General features: G+C 46.4%; 1 long non-coding RNA gene across 1 annotated transcript; it reads left to right on the plus strand.

The window, feature by feature from the left end:
- Positions 1–14,171: 14,171 nt before the first annotated feature.
- On the plus strand, positions 14,172–16,131 carry LOC131494848 (uncharacterized). Its single transcript, XR_009253610.1, has 2 exons — positions 14,172–14,260; positions 14,396–16,131. It is a non-coding gene; the product is annotated as an uncharacterized LOC131494848 (long non-coding RNA).
- The last annotated feature ends 6,580 nt before the right edge of the window (positions 16,132–22,711 follow it).

A 22,711-nucleotide genomic window follows, 5' to 3' on the forward strand; every position in this document is an offset into this window, starting at 1 on the left:
GGGGGAAAGGGTTAGAAAGAATCCCAAGCGGGCTCGCGCACTGTAAGCACGGAGCCCCGCATGGGGCTTGAACCCACGAACCATGAGATCACGACCTGAGCCGAAATCAAGAGTCAGATGCTTAACCGACTGGGCCACCCAGGTGCCCCTAAAACCCCCTAAATAACAAATTCATATCAGCCTAGTTATCAGAATCCTAGGAACTTTGTGTGGCTCCAGGTCGCCCAACCTGAGGCAAGAACTCAAATCCAAATCAGAGGATATGTTCTAGCACGAGATTCCGTATTCCTCGTCATCCCAACACTTGCCATCCTTCTCCGTTATTTCAGTGTTCACAGCAGAGACCCACCCATGTCCCGGTCCCTTGGCACTTGCCTTCATCGCCTCTAACATCTTCCTCCTCTTAGCGGTCCACTCCCAAGGACACCCTCTTCGCTCCATTATGTAGTGAAGGTTTTCCACCTGCAGAATGAGATTTCCGATATTCCTCAGGACAACCCTGTCTTCACAGCCTGTTTGTTTAACTAACCTCCTATACTTAACTCTTTGTTCCCATCAGCCTGCCAGCACTACGGCTTTATTTCTCCCCACCCGAAGTGCCCTTCTATTCGCTTTTCTCTTCATCCATCTTACTTCTATTGTCTCATCATTTCACCTTCCTTTTTGGCAACGTTGTTGGCCCTCTACCCTTCAGGGCTTGGCTCTCCCCCACAAATGTCACACACCGCAGGCCAGAACACGGGGACCGAGGGCCTGGTAAGTTACACGCTGACCCTCCGGGACTCTCAGCCTCGCCCCGAGGTAGCTGCTTGTTCCCTGCCGGGCTGCCCACACCGGGACGTGCGCTGAGATGACCTGATCGTTGAGTGACGCGGGGAGTTTTGTGGCCTTCAAAGCAGCCTCGACAGCAGATATTGCAGCGGGTTTTCAGGTGCTCAGGGGACCTGCCCACTGCCGCTGACGTTCAACATCTGAAAGGCACAGTAAGCCCGAAATGCTGCGAAGTGCCTCCCAACGGAGTCGAGAGACTGGTCTCGGTTGAATTGTGGCCGGACAACCCAAGCGGTTCAACGGGCAATTCGGTTGACCGCTCCTCACTTCCGTTGCGAATGGCCAGCAAATCGTCAGTCTTGGATCGATAGATACACTTTCTCCACGATGGCAATAGATGTCTGGGTTTTGCAGCAGAACCGAAGAGAACACACATACAACTGCACAAACTGACACTTATCCAAGAGTCACAGGTGTCTATGTTCATGAGGATCTTAGCAATGACCGCAGAATCCACTGTGATTCTCTGAGTGGCCTCGTATTTATCGTCAGCATAGACTGTGCCTCTTACCTAAAAGAAAAAAATGGGAGCCGTAGAATGAGAACTAACACTGCTCTGCTCCAGCAGACCACACCTGTTGTATCGTGAAGCAGAAGTGACCCTCCACCATCAAAGTCCCTCCACCCCAGGTCTGGATACTGCCCCTCTGCGTCACACTGTTTTCCCCCTCAGGTACGGTAACTTCCGGTTGTCTATCAAGTTCTGCTGGCTTTTTCAAGTCAGTGTTTGTAACTATGCTCACGTGTTTTCCATGCTAAAATGAGAAAAAAGAAAACTCGCCTTTTTAATGTTTCTACTGAGATAAATTCATATAAAAGCCACCCCTTTAAAACATACAATTCGGTAGTTCAGAATATATTTACTGCGTGTCACAAACATTCCAGAAAGTTTCTATCACTAAAACAGAAGGGTGTACTCATCAGCAATCAGTGTCAATTCCCCACTTTCCCAATACCACTGATCTACAATCTGTTTCTACAGATTTGTCTATTCTGTATATTTCATACACATGGATTTATACAATACATGACCTTTTGTGTCTGGCTTTCACTTAGCACAATGTTTTCAAGGCCCATCCGTGCTACAACTTGGATCCATGGTTAATTCTTTTTCATGACTGAGTAATATTCCAGTGTGCGGACGTGCCACATTCATTTACCCACTGAGCAGTTGATGAAAATCTGGGTCGTTCCCTCATTTAGGCTATTGCAAATAATGCTACTATGAACATTAGTGTACAAGTTTCTGCATAAATGTGTTTTCAATTCTCTTCATACATCCAGGTATGGGATCAGTGTGGCATAATTACGCATTTAACATTTGAGGAACTGTCCCAAAGTGGCAGATGGCACTAGTTTACATTCCTCTCAGAAGTCTGTAAGGGTTCTGGTTTCTCAACATCCTCATCGACACTTGTCATTATCTGGCTTTTGATTCTAGCAATTTTAGCAGGTGAGAGATGCATCTGACTGTGGTTTCGATTTCCATTTCCTAATGTCTAATGATGTTGAGCATCTTTCCACGTCCATGCTGATTTTTTGTGTAGAATCTATTGAAATCTTTTGCCCATTTTCTTAAAGTTTATTTTTATTTATTTTGAGAGAGAGAGAGAGAGAGAGAGCACACACACGCACACAAGCGAGCAGGGGAGGAGCAGAGAGAGAGAGAGAGTCTCAAGCAGGCTTTATGCTGTCAGCCTGATGCGGGTCTCAGTCCCACAGACCATGAGATCATGACCTGAGCTGAAATCGAGAGTCAGAGCTTAACTGATTGAGCCACCCAGGCGCCCCCTGCCCATTTTTAAACTGGGTTGACTTCCTATTGTTGAGTTCTAGGAGTTGTTTACATACTCTAGATACAGACCCTTAATCGTTTTTATGATTCATAAACATGTTTTCTCATTCTGTGGGTAGATTTTCAATTTTCTTATTAAGTTTATTTATTTACTTTGAGAGAGACGGAGACAGTGTGAGTGGCGGAGAAGGAAAGAGAGAGGGAGAGAGAGAAAATCCCAAGCAAGCTCCATATTGCCAGCACAGAGCCCGATATGGGGTTTGAACTCACAAAACCACGAGACCAAGACCTGAGCCAAAACCAAGAGTCAGACGCTCAACCAACTGAGCCACCCAGGCGCCCCAATTTTCAATTTTTTATAGTGTCCTTTATTGCACTAAAGCACTTTTATTTTGATGGGGCCCAACTTTATCAATTTGTTCTTTCGCTCGTTTGTGTTTTTCGTGTCATATTCTAATTCAAGATCACATAGATTTAATCGTGTTTCTTTCCAAGTGTTGTATAATTTTAGCTTTAGATTTAGATTTTGGATCGATTTTGAGTTAATTTCTGCATTTGATATGAGGTAAAGGTCCAACTTCTTTCTTTTGCATGTGGATACCGAGGTGTTTCAGCCCCATTTGTTGAAACGATAGTTCTTTCCCCCATTGAATTGTCTTTGCACCATTGTTAAATACCAATTGACCGTAGGTGTATGGTTCTATTTCCAGACCTTAAATTCTTTTTTATTTCTCTATATGTCTATCTTCATACTGTACCACACTGGTTTCATTATTGTAGCTTTGTAGTACATTTTGAAATCTGGAATATGAATTCTCCAGCTCACTTCACTCCTTTTGAAACTGTTTTGACTTCAAGGGCCCGCATATTTTCAGATAAATGTTAGGACAGCTTTTCCATTTCTGCAAAAAAAAAAAAAAAGAGGCAATTGAAAATTTGAAAATCTGATAGGAATTGCATTGAACCTTCAGATCAATTTGGGGAGTATTATTCTTAAGAATATTAGCTCCTTCATTTTCAAAGGATAGTTTTGCCAGATTATACATAGTGAGCTCAGGAGAAATCCAAGATGATCAAGGAAAATAAGAACATAATGTAGCTGTAAGGTACAAGCTTTATTTGGGTGACGTTTGACAGATTAGCCTCAGGGGAAGTGTCTTGTAGCATAAGACCTTACCGAGGCTGCAGCTTAAGGGCCACAGACCAGAATGGAAAAGGATGAGGGAATTCTGGGGGAGAGTGCAATCTCAGAGGGGGATTATATGTCCAGGTGAGGGTACTCGGCAACATGGAGGGAGTCTATGGTTCAGAGAGCTTCTGAGGGTAGCAACAATTTGGGGTCTTTTAGAGCTACTAGGTTTATCTTACATATGGATGGCAAATGTTGGGGATAGTTTCGTAGGGTATGTTATGGAATGGCTAAAAATAGCTAGAAATCCGTTTATTTGGAGCTATAGTCAAAACAATTCGATGCACAAAATTTAAGTTTGGCACCATTGAGATTTGGAGCCAATGGATCCCACTCTGCTATGAAGACGTAAGCAACATCGGGCCAATATGCAGAAGCCACTTTGACTCATTTATGTTGCAACATAGAAATTTCAGTTGACAGTTTCATTTTTCTTTCATCACTTACTTTGAATAAGTCATTTCACTGATTTCTGCCCTCCATGATTTCTGATATAAATTAACTTTAACCTTATTGAGGATCCCTTGAATGTAATGCATTGATTCTCGCGGCCTTTAGGATCTTCTCTTTGTTATTGGCTTTTGACCCATTGATACTGGTGTGTCTAAAAATGGATCTCTTTGGGTTCATCCTACTTGGATTTGTAAGGCTTCTTGACTGTTTACATGAATGTTTTTCTTCAAATTTGGGAAGTTTTCAGCCATTGTTTTGTTAAATTCTTTTCTACTTTATTTCTCTCATTCTCCTGGGACTTCCATTATCCACATGTTATTATGCTTGATGGTAGTTGATGGGTCCCCAAGATTTCATTTCTCTTTATTCTTTTTTCTTTGTTTTTGACACTGGGTAATCTCAACTGACCTATCTTTAGGTTCACTGATTCCTTCTTCTGTTTGAATCTGTTGTCAAGACTTTCTAGTGAATCTTTGTTTTTGACACTGGGTAATCTCAATTGACCTATCTTTAGGTTCACTGATTCCTTCTTCTGTTTGAATCTGTTGTCAAGACTTTCTAGTGAATCTTTCATTTCACTTTTATTGTACTTTTTAACTTCGGAATTTCTATTTTGTTCCTTTTGATAGTTTTTATTTCTTTATTGATATTTTTCACTTGGCAAGACATTAATACCCTATTTTTCCTTTACTTCTTTAAACATCGTTTCCTTTGTCTCTGTTTTTCTCTGAACATATTTAAAATAACTGATTTAAAATCTGTGTTCAAAAGTCCAACATCTTGGCTTCCTCTGGACAGTCTATTGTTTTGTTTTGTTTTGTTTTGTTTTGTTTTGTTTTGTTTTTACTATGTATGGTCTATACTTGTTTCTTTCCATGTATCTTCATTTTTTGTTTGAAAACTGGATGATTTGGGGGCGCCTGGGTGGCTCAGCCAGTTTCGTATCTGACTCTTGATCTCAGTTCAAGTCATGATCTCAAGGTTCATGAGATCAAGCTCCACATCGGGCTCTGCATGAACAGCACAGAACCTGCTTCTGATTTTCTCTCTCCCTTTCTCTGCTCTTGCCCTACTCTTTCTCTCTCTCTCTCAAAATAAATAAATACACATTTTTTTAAAAAAGAGGGGCACCTGGGTGGCTCAGTCAGTTAAGCTTCCTACTTCAGCTCAGGCCAGGATCTCACAGTTTATGAGTTCGAGCCTCATGTCAGGCTCTGTGCTGACAGCTCAGAGCCTGGAACCTGCTTCGGATTCTGTGTCTCACTCTGTCTCTCTACCCCTCCCCATTCATGCTCTGTCTCTCTCTGTCTCTCAAAAATAAATAAACATTAAATTTTTTTTAATTTTTTAAAATAAACATTAAAAATTCTTAAAGAAAAAAAAGAAAACTGGATGTTTTTAATATTAGACTATGGCTACTTTGGAAAATCTTCCAGTCTTTGCTGAGGGGCTCTCCACACAAGTTGGGGTACAACTCCAACACTTAGCCAGATGGTTCACAACTCTGTCTGGCGATTCACTTCCACTTCCACAGAGCCTCAAGGTCAGCCAGAATTGAGAGCAAAGGGTGTTCTCAGGAGTTTCCTGAGCATCAGCACAGCCCTTGGGTATATGCATGCACTTCTGGAGTCTCAGGAATAGGTTAGAACTTTGCAAACCTCTTTTAAAAATCTCATTCGTCAGGCTTTCCTCCTAAGCTTTTTGCTTAGTCTATTGTTTGCCCCGACTGTTATCTATCACTTTAGGCAGCAGCAACTAACTCGTTGTCTTACACACGTTTTTGAGGAACCTCCCTCGCGTAGCATCTTTGGTACAAATAACTGAATTTCTTCCTGAATTGGGTTCTTTCTGCTTCCTCCAGCGCAAGGAACATAGGCTTCGTTTTCAAGGCTACCGCTGAACTGTAGAGCAGGCAATGGGGCATAAGGAAGTGAAGAATCCCACAAAGTTCTCTGCTGTTAGCAAGACTCGGCATTCTTCTTGGATAAGAGTTCCCCAAATCGCTGCAAGGATTTGGTTAAAAATACTGATTTTCACGGTTTTTCCAGTTTTGTACTGCTTTTGCTGAGGTTGGCATCCCAGAGTGCCTTCACCATTTGGCCTTTTCAATCACAATCAAAACTCACCGAAAGACTATTCACACTCGTTGTCCAATTTGCTTATCTCCTGCTTCATCTTCGAGCCTCCACCCTCTGGCTCCCACTCCCACCACCGCAGCGAAACCCCTCTTCCTAAAGTCACCAGTGACCGTGAGGTCCAAAATGCAGTTATCCGGCCATTTTCTACTTTTAAAAAAGGGGTCAATTTTATGCTTCTGCGATGCCTCTCCAAAGACTCGGCTCTTGGTTCAATGTCCGGCACATATTTGGCACTCAGTACTGTGTGTTGAATGAGTGAATGAATGAGATATTTCACCTTTCTTTTTCGCCACTCTCACTCTGATATAGATGCCTCCTCCTTCAACTGGTCCTTTCTTGCCCTGGATGTGCCTCAAGATCCAGTGATAGGCGATTTTCCTTCCTCATACCTACACCCCACTGCTAGGCAATGGCATTGATTTGCAAGCTCCAGCTGTCCCCCACACGCAAACTCAACGCATCGAAACACGATTCACCATTTTCTCCAGTAAACTTGCTTCGCGTCGTGTCCCCCACCACCAGTGGATATCACAACTGCTCATCAGGTGTCTTAGCCAGAAACCTAGAAGGTACCTTTTACTCCCATTAGCCTTCTCAGTACTAACGTTTCTACCAATAACACTGATAAAAATGCTATTAAAGACATCAATTGGTTGAGAAGATATATACATGCACGGGCTATCTACTTTACTTTGCAGCTAAAGCATAAGCTGTCTTCCTAGGAAGCTCCATAAACGCAAAACAAAGCTTATGAGAAGCATATTCTGAAGCAGCAAGTTTCCACTGGAGCTGACTAAAAGAAGAAAAGTAAGGTACGTTCAGATTGGAGACCTTTCAGACATCAACTGACTGGGCACAAAAGTGCCCATCCTGTAAGGATGTTGGATTGGAGGTTAATCTCACTTTAAGAGAAAAGAGGCATTTTGACCTTCCTTACCGAAGAAAAACAGTTAGTTGCTCTCTGCAGGAGCTTCTCTAACCACAGGATATGGAACCTCGGCTACACATGTTATCTTTGCGAGATATTGGATAGAGCCTGAACAAAGGGTAGAGGATGAAGACTAGTGAGACCAGAGAATAACCTAGCAATTCAGCTTCTTGGCGAAAAGAACATCCCAGATAAGAAGCTTCTATAAAATTCTATATTAAAGAAAGAAATGTAATATAGCCAAGTTGTGTTTATAGCTCTCACTAAAACATAGCATATTGACGTCACATTTCTTGAAGCCGTATTTCTGCACCAGTTTTTCCATTCTATGTAATCCGTGTGACCAACTTGTGTTATTTAAAATGGCGAAACAATCATATGCTCTATCTTGATGACTATCGGTTTGTTATATAATACACTGATTTTTTTTTTTCAACGAAAATTCAAAGGTGCTCTAGCAGTTGCCTAGGAGACAAGAAAATACAGGATATGATTTGGACATATTTGTGAATCTAACTCCAAGAATGCTAACATTTCATACCCAAAAGATTAGATAAGATATACTGCTACCCTTTCGCTAAGTGTTTTTCACATTTAGGATCAGCGTTTTATTAAGATTTTGTGAGCTTCTGCTCATCTTACTTGGATTGTTTAAAAAACAAGTAAGGAGGGCACTTATCGCGATGACCACTGGGTGTTGTATGGAAGTGTAGAGTCACTATATTATACATCTGAAACTTAACATTACACTGTATGTTAACTAACTGGAATTTAGATAAAAACTTAAAAAGAACAACAATGACAACAAGCATTAGTGATACCTTAATAAACTAATTAACAAAAAAAGCAAGAAAATATCATATAAAACAAAATGATAATGTCTTCACTGAGATTAAATAAGGTTTTATTAGAAATCCACTTTGCACACTTTAATTTCAACAATCATCCCGCTAGATTCAACACTTTTTTAAATGTGTTTTGTTATTTATTTTTGAGAAGAGAGAGACAGAGACAGAGCATGAGCTGGTGACAATCAGAGAGAAAGGGAGACACAGAATCCAAAGCAGGCTCCAGGCTCTGAGCTGTCAGGACAGAGCCTGATGCGGGGCTCGAACTCACGAACCGTGAGATCATGACCTGAGCTGAAGTTGGAAGTTTAACCGACTGAGCCATCCAGGCATCCCTCAACAATTTTTCTTGAATCATCTTTTCTAGTGCTAACTCAGTTAGTAACTAAATATAATCACCATGTAATGATCAAAGATGAATCTCAAAGAATTTCTTCCTTTATATCTAAATGACAAAGTGACAAGTATTGGAATGGACTAATAATGGTAGGGGTTAAAGTTTCCTAAATCCTCAAGTCTCCGCCTCTCTTTTATAGACACTTGTGATAGGATTTAGGGCTCCCAAATAATGCCCTAAATAATCTCCCCCTCTCAAGTCTTCATTTAATCACATTTGCAAAGCAAAATCCCATCTTTTTGGCCATATAAGGTAACGTTCACAGGTTCGGGAATTTGAACGAAGATATCCTTTGGGGAGACCATTATTCAGTCTGCCATAGAAACTTACGACGTTCTTTGTACCTAGTCCATATAAACTTTTGGATGGATTTGAGACAGCCTGATTTAATAGCTGAATGATTCACTCATTTATTTGTTCAACTGGTATCTAGCCAGTACCAACCCTGTGTGAGACATTACACTGAGCTTGGGAACACGTCTGTGGAACAGACAATCATGGTCCCAGCTTGTGGGACGTGAAATTGAAGTCAAGCACTTTCAATGTCATGGCAGTCACACACAGCAGAGCAGTGGTGAGGATTTTCTTTATAATTGGGAAGTGAGGTAAGGTGACATATTCTTGGAAATACCAGGGCTTTGAACTGCAGTTCTTGGAAATGTCCAGATGAAGGACTGGAAATGCCCAAGCAAGATAGGTAGGCAAAAAGAGTCTAGCAATGTCCACAACACATCCATGTGCCTGCAAGTAGATTTCTTCTCCACATTCGACTACACATCTCCCTAGAGTACCATGCAGGGACAAAGCCCAGGGCTAATAGATAGAAAAACCTGTGCCAGCGTGTTCGAGATCACTCTGCACTTTATAAGCATTGGGTCTTCAGCTTCTTTTAGACCACTTGTCCTGCATTTTAATAGGTTTTACCATGATCTAGGTGTAGTTAGGCCAACACAGCAGGAGGCAATTGCCATAGAAAAGACAGCTAATTATATTCACAGGTTCCAAGAGAGGAAACACATACCATGCCAGGAGTCATGCAGGGAACCCCGAGGGTTGGTCCTCAAGCAGAGGGAGAAACCCTGTACCAGAGCCTTTACTGAAGTTGCCACAGGAAGAAGCAGGCAAGGCAGGCTTAGGGTTGTCTAGTTTGAATAATTTCATTAGGCTTTGGGGTATAGGGGCTGTCCTAATTGTTTGATATCCAGCCCTGGGGTGATTCGGGCAGGTGTATCATGGCCTGGAGTGTGAGAGCCCAATAAGAGAGGCGGTTGGGGATGTAGACTCTGTATTGGTGAGGTTTGTATTTGAAAAATGTGCCTCCTGGTAGAACTCTTCCCAAGGTGGGGGAGGGGCAGAGAGGGAAACCAGAGGCAAAGTGACTCAGGCATATTATTGGTTTGTCCTGAACAAGGCATGTCTGGTGTATGTGTGTAGGGCGGCTGTTAAAGCATCAAGTTTACAGAAGCTAGAAACAAGATCAATATACCTGCCTGCCAATTCAGGAAACCATGATGTATCTTCCTGTGTCCTATCACGTTATCTGCTTCTATTCAGTGAGCTACTATCTTTTAAAGGCTACCTTAGGGGCACCTGGGTGGCTGAGTCAGTTAAGTGTCCGACTCTTGGTTTCGGCTCAAGTCCTGATCTCACGGTTTGTAAGTTCGAGCCCCTCATCGGGCTCCGTGCTGACAGTGCAGAGCTTGTTTGAGATTCTCTCTCTCTCCCTCTCTCTCTGTCCCTCCCTGCTTACTCTCTCTGTCTCTCTCTCTCTCTCAAAAATAAATAAACTTTTTTTTTTTAAAGAAAGCTATCTTGGGGCGCCTGGGTGGCTCAGTCGGTTAAGCGTCCGACTTCGGCTCAGGTCACGATCTCGCGGTCCGTGAGTTCGAGCCCCGCGTCGGGCTCTGGGCTGATGGCTCGGAGCCTGGAGCCTGTTTCCGATTCTGTGTCTCCCTCTCTCTCTGCCCCTCCCCCGTTCATGCTCTGTCTCTCTCTGTCTCAAAAATAAATAAACGTTAAAAGAAAGAAAGAAAGAAAGAAAGAAAGAAAGAAAGAAAGAAAGAAATCTTAGAAATAATATTCAACGATCTGATAGGGGCTACCATTTAATTGTTTTAAAAACATATGAATCCCCAAAGTAGTGGCATCTTACTTGGCTGTTGTTTTTAATTATTATTTGGTTTGGGATATATCGTGAACAATATCTGAAGCCCCCTTCGTTCCAGAGTTCTTTGGATCTTATTGGCTGTGTTTGAATCAAGTTGACACAATGACAATATGGGCAACTCATCCTTCTCTTCTTCTAATTTGTCCTTTGAGTAAAAGTGCTGCTTTTTAAGATGGGGACATAATTCAAAATAGGAACCTCTCCCTGGTCTGAGGAGGTAAATAAGAAAGTGCTCTGTAGCCCCAGATAATGTCATGGAGAATGTTTTTTTTTTTTTAACATCACTTAAAGTCTTGCTGATATGAAATGTCTCATAAACAGCATGATATGAAAACTGACATCTGTTAACCCTTGTGAATCTGACCTTGCAGAGCTCTGCCTTCACAACTCAGCTCGTGGGTGTTTGGAAAGGGTGAAAGGCACATGAGGACATCCTCCTCTTTAACAGATATAGAAAGTTATTTTCCATTCCAACAACAAGAAAATATCAACCCTGCTTTCTGAAGTGATCCAGCGACAGCATGACTCCAGTTAGTTCAATAAGGTACTTATCAAGTTTTGGAGTATTAGTTCCCCGACCCCAGCTAATTATCACCCCACTTGTATGCATTCTCCCATAACCAAGCAGTGTTGGAGCTAGGAAGGTGTTTGGTATAATTCAGCATGGACTTAACTCTTTGCCTTAGAGGAGAATGCCAAAATCTAGAAATATGAATTGACTGAGACAATGTCATATAGGTAAAGTTCAGGACTCGGAAAAACATAGGAACGGCAGTCGCTTCCTTTCTCTACAGACTTGAACTTAACCCTGACATATACCGAATCTTCTACTTTCTACTTTTGCTCTGATCTGTAGCTCTTAATTCATCGTCCAGATGTAGATGCCTTATTTATAGTAAAAGGTATGCTATTTTAGACTATGTGTGTGTAAGAAGCAAGAAAATTTTCAATATAACCCAATTTGCGCAGCGCCTAATATTCTTTTCCTTAACTCGTGTATGTAATACTATTTTACTGCATCAATTATATCGTGCAGGCGCTTGAGTGCAAGTCCATTTTAGCAGGAATAACAAATTGTGAGAATTTAAGAAGAATCGGGAAACTGTACTTGATTTCCAATTCCAGACTGTGTCTTTGGTAAGGGCTCAGTTTAATATTAAAAGCCAGTATTCGTCCTTTCAGCAAAGTGATAATGATCTATGAATTCAGTGTGATGCAGGATTGTAAGGCAGCTTTCGTGAAAACAGCTGCGCGGGGCACAGAGCTACCCAGGGATTCGGGGAGCTGGCCCAGCCCTTCTGCACTGGGATCGGAGGGCCACACTTGCCGAGTGGTGTTGACCAATGGAGTAGGAGCGGAGCGGCCCAGACAGAGGGGAGAAGCCTGAGATCACAGCACAGGAAGGCCTGGATGAGAGTCGGAAGTGCTAAACTGCTCTACTCTTGACTGTGAACTTGGGCAAGCCAGCTGTCTCTCTGAGCCGGTTTCATAGGCTCAGTTAGGGTGCTCGAATCCGATGCATGCTGCTGCAGAAACGGACTCTTGGTTTTGCTCTTTGTCCCCTGAGTGAACAGGCACATATTAGGGACTCCACTACAACAAGAGGAAAGATGAGCCAGGAGGTGTAGACCACCCAGCGACTTCCACTGCGATGAAGAATCTTGTGGAGCACTGCATGCACCTGAACAGCTCCTTGGTCACCCGGCGGGGGGCTCCGGGGAACCGGGAGCTGTACCTCCATCTGGAGCATTCTGTGCTACCTGCCGCTGTAGCCAGTCATTTCCCCGAGTTTCCTTCGCCGTTAAAGAACATCTACGTCTTCCACCTGTCCTTGGCCATTTTGAGGACACACCACCGTTCTGTGGCAATAATAACCACGCAGTACCTCCTATCTCCGGCTCTCTGGGAGTCTGAGTCCACTGGGGAAAGAAGACAGTAGATTCAACATGGGACCCAGGAAGTAGCAAGCTATGTATGTTTCATGCATAAAGGAAATGAGATAACTCCTTTATGGGGACAAAAATTCGCTCAACATTAGAGAGGCATTTCAAATCTTCTGGCGAGTCGGGGCGCCTGGGTGGCACAGTCGGTTAAGCGTCCGACTTCAGCCAGGTCACGATCTCGCGGTCCGTGAGTTCGAGCCCCGCGTCGGGCTCTGGGCTGATGGCTCGGAGCCTGGAGCCTGTTTCCGATTCTGTGTCTCCCTCTCTCTCTGCCCCTCCCCCGTTCATGCTCTGTCTCTCTCTGTCCCAAAAATAAATAAAAAATGTTGAAAAAAAAATTTTTTTTTAAAAAAAATAAAAAAAAAATAAAAAAAATCTTCCGGCGAGTTCACCCTGGATTAATTTGTGGTGCAGAATCTCCCGCGGGGGCTACAGAACACCTGGCAGGGGTGCTCCAGAGGTGAAGCATTGAATGGTGGAGGATGGGTAGGAGAGGGAAGACAGAAGACGTTTAGAGATCTTTCAAATCTTTGAGTCGGTGTGTGGGTGGCGGGGGGGGGGGGGTCCTATGGAAAGGAAAGGGAAGGAAAGGAAAGAAAACGGAAGGAAGGAAGGAAGGAAGGAAGGAAGGAAGGAAGGAAGGAAACCAACCAGGAAAGACTCAAATTTTAAAAAATGAGCCAACAGCCAGCAAGGAGAAAGCACTTTGCCAAGAGTCCGCTGAACAGACGGCACATACTTGCTTGTCGTCACCTTTTAGAAACAAGGGTGGCAACAGGCAATTCCGGTCGCAGGTTGGAACGGCCGAGGAGGCTCCCACCAAAGGAACTGAGGGTGGTCCCCCACTTGACCGCCAGCAACCTCTTATAGGTCTTTGCCAATGGAATCGTCAAGGTCGGGGCTCAGTGACCCTTCCCATTAAAAAAAAAAAAAAAAAAAAAAACGAGCGCACCATGTGTTTTGTCAAGCCGGCATCTGTTTCCATGGAAACCTGAAAGACTCTGGAGTCAGCAGCAGAAAACCCTGGGCCTGGATCGGCTTTGCCGTTGGCAACGTCACAGGGCCTCGGCACGTCTGGACCACTGGGCCGGGGTTGTCGTTAGAGAGAAACATTTAGGGACTTCTCTACTTGCATCTGAAAATCATGCTCGGCTCCTGTGTTCAGGCTAAAGGGCCAGCACGCAACATTCTGACATCCTTCCTTGTTGACATAAACAGCAACGTGCAGGGGAAGAGGCAAGAAGGCAGCCGGCACAGCCCACGATGGGATGGGAGTGGAATCGGGTCTACGCAGCCACGCAGCAGCCCGGGCTGTGGTCCCTTCACCCGCGGCAGCACCGGGAGGCCGTTCGGCAGAGCGCTCGGAGGGGAGTCCGGGTTCGTCCGTTCTGCAAGTAGCCCCACTGTGTGTCGGGGCCCAGGCTGCGCCTGGAGATCACAGCACTGACCTGAACGAGCTCGGCTTCTTCCGGGCAAATGGGACGCAGCATTCACAAGGAGCTGCAGAAACCCGCTTGGAGTTGCGAGCCGCAGGCAGGGGATCACGAGAGGGAAGTGTGGGTGTAGAGCAGGTGGGCGCCGTGACGCGGAGCACATAGGGGAGGACGCCCAAGGGGAGGGACCATCAGGGTGGCATCGCTGCACAGCCACACACCTACCTGTGTGAGCCGCGGGCCGGGGTGGTGACCTACGCCCCTGTTCGGCAGGCACCCACAAGCAGGAAGGACTGTGACGCGCAGAGCAACGCTGGTGTAGTGGGAGGGTCACCCTGACGCCTCTAAGCCGGCCCCACTCAGAGGCCTGGTCTTCAGGCCCGGTTCGACCTCACAGCAGGCGTCAAAATCAGCCCCGCGAACTGCAAGAGAAACCACGCCTAGGTGTTCTTAAGGATCGAGTGCAGATGCACGTAGGTGACAGCTTTTTGACAACCCAAAAAGACGCGATCTTTAAAAAGGAAAGAAAAAAAAAAAAACTGCGTGCAAATGCTAGAGATTCTTTGGCTGACATTCGCATCCAAACCCCCCACCTCTGGGTAAGACGCGGCCACCCAGCCCTCCGGATGCCAGCGCCAGCCTTGGGCCCCACAGCACGTCCCGCTTTCCACCCCCAGGCCCTGCTGCTCCTGGCTCTGGCACAGGTGATTTGCTCATTTGAAATGTCATCTGTTCGCCCAGATGAATTCCCCCTGCTGGCGTCTTTGCCTGCAGCGTCTCCCTCCCTTCTCTGTGCACAGTACTGAGCTCCTGTCTCTCGGTGACATGCAAGGCACGCTTGGTCCCTGCTGTTTGTCGTGGGCTGCATTGTGTCTCCCCAAAATGCATGTGTCAACATCTTAGCCCCAGTCCGGCGGAACGTGACCTCACTTGGAAACAACGGCTGTTGCAGGTGGAATTAGCTAAGACAAGTTCATCGAGATGGGGCCTAATCCAGTCACTGGTGTCCTCATAAAAGGGGAGCGCGTGAACACAGACACACACACAGGGAGAATACCGTGTGAAGGTGAAGGCAGAGATCAGGGTGGTACATCTACAAGATAAGGAACACCCAGGGTGACCAGAAACCGCTAGAAACTAGGCAAGAGGCAGAGCACAGATTTTCCCTCACAACCCGAGAAAGAACCAACCTCGATCTCAGACTCCTGGCCTCCAGGACTGTGAGATAATAAGTGTCTGTTGTCTAAGCCCCGCAATCTGTCCGCGTCTTTACAGCGGCCTGAGGGGACCAATCCACTGCTCAGAAACACCCTGGAATGTCACAGGGATCTTAAGGGCTCTTTTGTTTCCGAACTCACCCCTGCTGTGGGGGGAGGAATAAATCCTAATGGGTTTTTTTCAGTCTTTTAGAGTCTGTCCGTGGGATAATTTTTCTTCTGAACATTGGGGAAAATATTTGTGCATGACAAACAGGCTACGTGCGTGGTCACAATTTTTGTAGGGAGGCGACCCTGCTTGCAGCAAGCAGTGCATTTGCAGCCCCGCGGCATGGGTGAGGCAGCTCGGCACAGGAGCAAAAGCACACGGGCCCAGATGCGACACTCGTGGCTGGCAGTGACGTTGGTTCTGGCCTGAGAGCTCACTGGGCCGTCACGGGAGCATCTCTGTGTGGATCTCCACGGGATTTCTCCACACGCTGAGGGCTCCATTCTGAGAGGGAACATTCCTGGAAACTCAAGCAGATGCTGCATGGCCTCTTATGACCTGATCTCCGGAGCCTCCCAACGCCATGCCCACTGCATGCTGATAGTCAAGTGCCTGGGAGGAGCCCCCCTGGAGGGAGAAGAACCCGATCCCGCCCTTCCCATGAAGAGCGGAATCGACTTGCAAGGTGTTCGTGGCGGTCACCCCAGAGACCGTCCACCTCTTCCCCTCCGTTGACTGGGGACATTCCCATTTCACAGGGAAATTGCAAGAAATAAACAAGGTAATGTACAGGAAGCTCACTACCTAGTGTCATTTCAGGCAACATCTCTTTTCTCTTCCTGTTTCCACAGCTCTCAGCATTGCTCAGTCCCTCCTTATCCCCAGGTTAATTACTTCTCCTCTTCCTTGCTCTCAACTCTCTTCCAGGGAGAGCCTACCCACATCCATAGGTTAAGCACCCACTCCATCCCCATAGTGGCTCCCTCAGACTATATCTCCCTCCCCCACCCCTTCTCAAGTCCCACCTCATGTTTCCAGTGGCAAGGTTCCCGGGGCATTCCTCACGCAGATCCACACTCCCCACCAGGTGCCCACCGCACTTGCCCTGCTTGTGACTCTTGACTCAAGCCCTCTTCCGTACTGCCTCCCCAACACTGCCTTCCCCCAGAGCCTCACTGTCTCTCGCCTGGTCTGCCAGGCCCTTCCCTACTGGGCTCCCCATCCTCCGTTCCTCCCAACCCATCTTCCCAACTTCTTCCAGAAGGATCTTTCAAGTGCAAAATTTGAGGACTGTTACACCTCTGCTTGAAAGCTTTCGGTGGCTAGCCATTGCCTGGAAGGTAAAGTCCACATCCAAGCTTGACGTGGAAGCAACCAACCAATAAGGAATTGCTCTTGTCGTCTCCACCTGTCTACCTATGTCTCTGGGCTCACCTTGGCCCCGCCCTTTTTAAGGTTTCAGTTTCAAGGAATTATCAGTGGCCCAGAGCCCCCCGGGGCTTCAGGTCCACGAGAGGTGCCCCTATGCTAATCCTACTGGGTCCATGCAAGGTGCCCCTATGCTAATCCTACTGCATTAACTACATATCAGTCTCCACCATCAAATTCTTAATTTCTTGTTGACGGGGAGGGGGCACTACGTTACTCACACTGGTACCCCCAAGACCTATAATAGTATCTGCTGCACATAGCAGTCACTCTATGAATAGGAGTTAAAGTGAGGGGGGTAGAAATGAATTCGTTGTTTCTGGGCTCTGAAAAAGAAGGAAGGTGCTAGCTCAGAAAGGACTCTTGAGCAGGAAAGGTAACATCGGTGTCTCAGTAAACTTTAACTTAGGTTTCCATTAAAATCCCAACACTTGATTTTTCCTATGCAAGGCAGCTACTAATTTTACCATAATATTTTGAAAATATTCAAGGTGCCACCGTCCCAAATTCTGTACCTTCTGTCCTCTGATTAACGTCCAATAAACGTCCCTCAATGTGCCATTCACTTCCCGAGCATAGTTACTGAGGTGCTTTGAAAAACAGTACCTGCTTTTCCAGTCTGCTAAGATAGTATTTAGCAGTTTAATATGGCTTCGTGTTTCTCAACACCTGAGAAACATATTACTGTCGTCAAGACACTGACATTCTTTGGGATTAGCCTGTGAACTGAGATAACCTGGTTTATTATGTACAATCAACCAAAACCAGCTTGGTCTTTAAAACGTTCATCACGGGCTGAATTTGTTCGGTTAGACCTGACCTCAAGTTTACTTTCATCTAGACTGTGCAGAACCAACGTATTGACCAACTGGGCATTCCGTTAAGCCTGGCTCACTCAGGTGACAGCCTTCAGATTTAGAACTGTCCATAGCAGATTATGATGAATTGAGCAGAGCTTAGTAATAGGATGAGCTAGAATGTGAAATCAAACCCGAGGTGCTTCTGAGGGAAGACAGGAGCACAAATCTTCCAAATGAATATTCCAGCACAGCGGGCACAGTCACATAATTCTCAGAGTCTGGTTTGCCAGAGAAAGTCAGCGAGTGGGACTGGTGGCTCATCAATCTTAACCTGGCTCTAATAGCTAAATGGACCTTGAGGGATGTCACATTCAGACCCGAGAAACAAACACAATCACAGAATGGTTCTCAAAAGACCTGCCAACACCTCCAATTGGATTTAAAAATAAAAATTGGAAAAGAAAAGAAAAGGGAAAAGAAAATGAAGTCGGAAGAACTGATCTAGAGTCAGGTTTGAAAACAGCCCATCTTTTACAAAGCTTGGTGATTTAAACTGCTTTGGGAAATGGTCGAAGCACTAAGTGGGCGATAAGACAGCCCCACGTGCTGGGAATAAGCAGAAATCGGGGCGACCACAGAGGTGCTCAAGGGAAGGGTTGCCTGTGGCCCACAGCTCAGTGGGGTCACGGGACAGGGGGAGGCTAGGGCTCAGAGGCCAAAGAGCAAAGCATTCAGACTCAGCAAGCCAAAACCCTGTTCAAGCAAGTATGGGGGTTAAGCCAAGGGATAGGGATGCAGGGAGAGGTTGCTGGTGTTGGAGGCCAGTACAGCGGTAGACAGAAAAGGGTGCCAGTTTCTGGGATTGGGGATTTCTTCTTTCCTAGCAGGGTAGGGGAGCAGGCCAGCGTCACCTCAGGAGGAAGCAGCCAGAGCCAGGCAGAGCTCAGGAGTACTGGGAGGGACCGAGAATTTGGGGATTGTGACTCACCTACCCCGGAGCACTAAAAGCCCCTTGGATACCCAAGCCAGTTTGGCGATTTCAATCAGCTAGCACCTTTCTGCCAGTGACCCCCCCAAATTACTTCCTCAGCCCTGACTACTTCCTTGAGTTTCAGACTCACATACCCATTGCCAACTTGACATCCCCACGGAGACTTCTCGCCCTCACGATAAAGCATGATGACACAGTGAAAAAGAACACGCAGTCCTCCTCCCCGCCCACAAACTGTTCCCACCCCAGTCTTCCTGGTGCATAACCCGCGTCACCGTCACCATGGCAACGACGGGGCTGGGTGTCACGCTGGGCCACTCCCTTGCTCACTGCCCCACTCTGTCCATCAGCTGCACACACATGTTGCGCCAGAATCAACCCTCGTCCTCCGGTGTCCCCTGCAGTCACCCTGGCCCAGGCCACCTCCACTGCCGCCATATCCGTTCCGCCAAGAACACCGGAAGGGATCTTCGACAAACGCAAGCCAGACTATGTTCCTCCCTTGCCCCAGCCCCCCTATAACTTTCCTTTGCCCAGAGAATCACATCCCCCAGGCCTGTCTCACAACCCAAGGTCCACAGGCTGAACAAATGCAGTGCCCTCTTTCCGGAATGTACTCTGTCAGCCAAAGGTTTTCTTTCTCTCTGTTTGAGTGCCGTCAGTGCAGAGCTCTACGACACAGGGCTCAATCCCAAGAACCATGAGATTCTGACCTGAGCTGAAATCAAGAGTTGGAGGCTGAACCAGCCGAGCCACCCAGGCGCTCCCAGGCCAAAGGTTTTCAAAATAGGTCCCCAACCAGCAGCAAGACCACATGCCGGGAGCTTGTGGGCAATGCAGCGTGCTGTTCCAGGGCCCTACCCCAGACTTACTGAGTCAGAAGCCCTACAGTGGGCCCCGCAACCTTGGGCAACGCCTCCCTGTGAGATGGCTGTGCCCCCTCGGGTCAGCACGGGCTGCCTCTCATCCTCAGGTTTCATTCAAGTGCTCCCTCTTCAAAGAGGCCTGACCATCCTGTACTCATGTGGCCCCCCTCCTGCTCTCTCTCTCCTCCATACCGTATTATGTTATGCCAAGCCCTGGAATTACTCTAAACCTATTTTATCTGGGTTTTGTGTTCGTTTCTTTACTTCTTTTTTCCATTTTAACGCCAGTTGGGGGACAGTCCCTACTCCCCGCTTTCGAGTGTAGGCTCAGTCAAAGCCCAGGCTTTGTCCCTTGTTCGCCATCACCCCCCACACACCTAGAAGGACTCGGTAAGAGCCCACGGGATACCGGAGATCTGGTTCTAAATGCAATATGCATGGGGCGCCTGGGTGGCTCAGTCGGTCGAGCGTCGGACTTCAGCTCAAGTCATGATCTCACAGTTGCTGGCTTCCAGCCCCGCATCTGGCTCTGTGCTGACAGCTCAGAGCCTGGAGTCTGCTTCGGATTCTGCGTGTCCCCGCCCCTGCCCCGCTCATGCTCTCTGTCTCTCAAAAGTGAATAAACATTAAAAAATAATAATAAAATAAAAATAAAATAAATGCAGTATGCACACGACTCGCCTGGGGGTCCTGTTCAAAGGCACACTCTGCTTCATGAGGGTGGGCGGGACCTGAGAGAGCCAACCTGTGCTCCCCTAGCGCAGGGCTCTCGAACTCAGGTGTGCATTCGATTCACCTGGAGGTGACAACACTGACCTCAGATGGCTAAGCTCAGCGGGGGGCCCCCGGCATGTTGCACCACTAACGGGACCCCCCACCGGTGAGGTCGGGTCGACATTGCTGGCCCTGGGACCACAGATGGAGCATCAAAGCTCCAGCCTAAGCCACCCCAGAGGAGGTGAGCAGTGCTGGACCTCACCAGCCAGGAGAGCTGATGTCCCCACAGCCTCCTGGGTTCAGCCCTCATGGAGCAAAGAAAAAGCAGCACTCCTGGGGGGGGGGAACCCCAGGAAGCTGGAGACTACGAGGAGGGGTGGCCCATGATGGGGAGTGACACCCACATGCTGGGCACATGCGCACACCCATCATCAGCACGGTGTGGCTGGTCCGTGAGGCAGGGCATGTGGGCGTCCCATGGAACGCCACCAGAATTCCACAGAAGAGTCGAATGGGGCTCTGTTGGAAGGAGCTTTCCTATCAAGTTGAGGTGTTTGGTTAACAAGTAAAGGGGAGGCTCCGCAGCATCTGAGGTGACTCTGGGTTTGGAAAGATCACTTCAGGGAGAGAGAGGCCACAGACCGTAAGGAGTAACAGACGCAAACTTTCGGACAAATCTTTATAAAAGAACCGTTTGATCCTAATACAACGGTTTGGGAAGTTTAGATTTTTATTCATCGCATTTGTTTAAAGCTGTATGGGCATGCATTCCATTCTAATCTGATAAAGAAAGAGAAAGAAAGAAGGAAAGAAAGAAAGAAAGAAAGAAAGAAAGAAAGAAAGAAAGAAAGAAAGAAAGAAAGAAAGAAAGAAAGAAAGAAAGAAAAGAAGGAAGGAAGGAAGGGAGGGAGGGAGGAAGGGAGGAATTCAACTCACTATGTGTTTCATTTCAGCTAGAAAATGTCATTATGAAAATAGCAGTGTCCTGTCAGAGTCCGTGGGCAAATCACAGACACGCAAACGGTCTCGTCTCAGAAGATTGACTTTGTTTATTTAAGGTTTTCACCGCTCACAAGGGCTCACCGAGAGCAGGCAGCGGGAAACGGGAGACAGAAAATTTCCAGGGCTTGGGTTTTTGTTTTTTTTTTTGACTCTGTGAAATGTAGAAATTACATTTTAGAGTGAAATTGAAATTATACAATAAATGTCATCCAAACTCCACGAAGGCCTGAACAATGGAAAAGTACAGGGAAAGAGACGATGGGGAGAGAGAGAAATAATGGTTGTGCACCGTCTGAAACCACAGACGCTTCTTTCCTGATAAATAAAACCATAAAAGGCCTTATGTAATTTTAAAAATGTTTTCATTAATTCTGGGAGTCCTCCAAATCTTACCTCTATCCACTAGCATGGTTAGAACTTTTCTACGTGGGCTCAGTTCATTTTCTTTCTGGGTTAAGGCCAGGACCAGGGTGAAAGCCCCGTTCTCTGCGGCTGTGGGTGCCCCTCCCTCGGTAGGAGAATGTCTGTCATCAAATAGGCGTGGAGGGTGACGTTTACCTCACTGAACTGTTTTGGCATTTTCATAGGCCATGTATTTATGTATCACTTTGTAAAGTGTGCAAACAAATATAACTCCAGGTTATCTTTTGATGATAGCGTAGCACTTAACAAGTTTTGTAAAAATAATTTTTTTGACATTTATTTATTTTTGAGAGACAGAGAGAGACAGAGCACAAGTTGGGTAGGGACAGAGTCCGAAGCAGGCTCCAGGCTCTCAGCCATCAGCACAGAGCCCGAGGCGGGGCTCAAACCCACAAACCGTGAGATCATGACCTGAGCCGAAGTAGGACGCTCAACCGACTGAGCCACCCAGGCACCCCTTAATGTTTATTTGTGACGGAGGGGGGGGGGGGAGGGCAGAGAGAGAGAGGGAGACAAATAATCTGAAACAGGCTCCAGGCTTTGAGCTGTCAGCACAGAGCCCGACATGGGGCTCAAACCCACGAACTGTGAGATTGTGACCTGAGCGGAAGTCAGACACCCAACCGACTGAGCCACCCAGACGCGCCTCACTTAACAATTTTGTATTATTTGCTGGCCCAAGACTGCAAGCTTACAAAGGGCAGAGGCGGTAAGTTTCAGTTCTGTATCCCCCGCCCTTGGCGTATTGCCAGGCACATATTAGGCACTCAGCAAATACTTGATGAATGGATAAACGCATTGTTCCCACAGGGCCTCAGATTCATCACTGCAAATGTAACCTAGAAATCATTGTACGGACCTGTCAGCAGCTGCTCAGGGGATTCTCTAGGAATCATGTTTCACACTATCAATTAATATATTTTAATGTTTATAAATGTTTCATAAAATGTCCAGGTGTATATGTGACAAATACCCAGGCAGTTAACGTATAGGCTTTTAAAAGGTGTTACTGTCAGGGTGCCTGGGTGGCTCAGTCGGTTGAGCGTCCCACTTTGGCTCAGGTCATGATCTCTTGGTTTGTGAGTTCGAGCCCAGCATCGGTCTCTGTGCTGACAGCTCAGAGCCTGGAGCCTGCTTCAGATTCTGTGTCTCCCTC

This window comes from Neofelis nebulosa, chromosome 14, assembly GCF_028018385.1.
Source record: "Neofelis nebulosa isolate mNeoNeb1 chromosome 14, mNeoNeb1.pri, whole genome shotgun sequence".
NCBI classification, from domain to species: domain Eukaryota; kingdom Metazoa; phylum Chordata; class Mammalia; order Carnivora; family Felidae; genus Neofelis; species Neofelis nebulosa.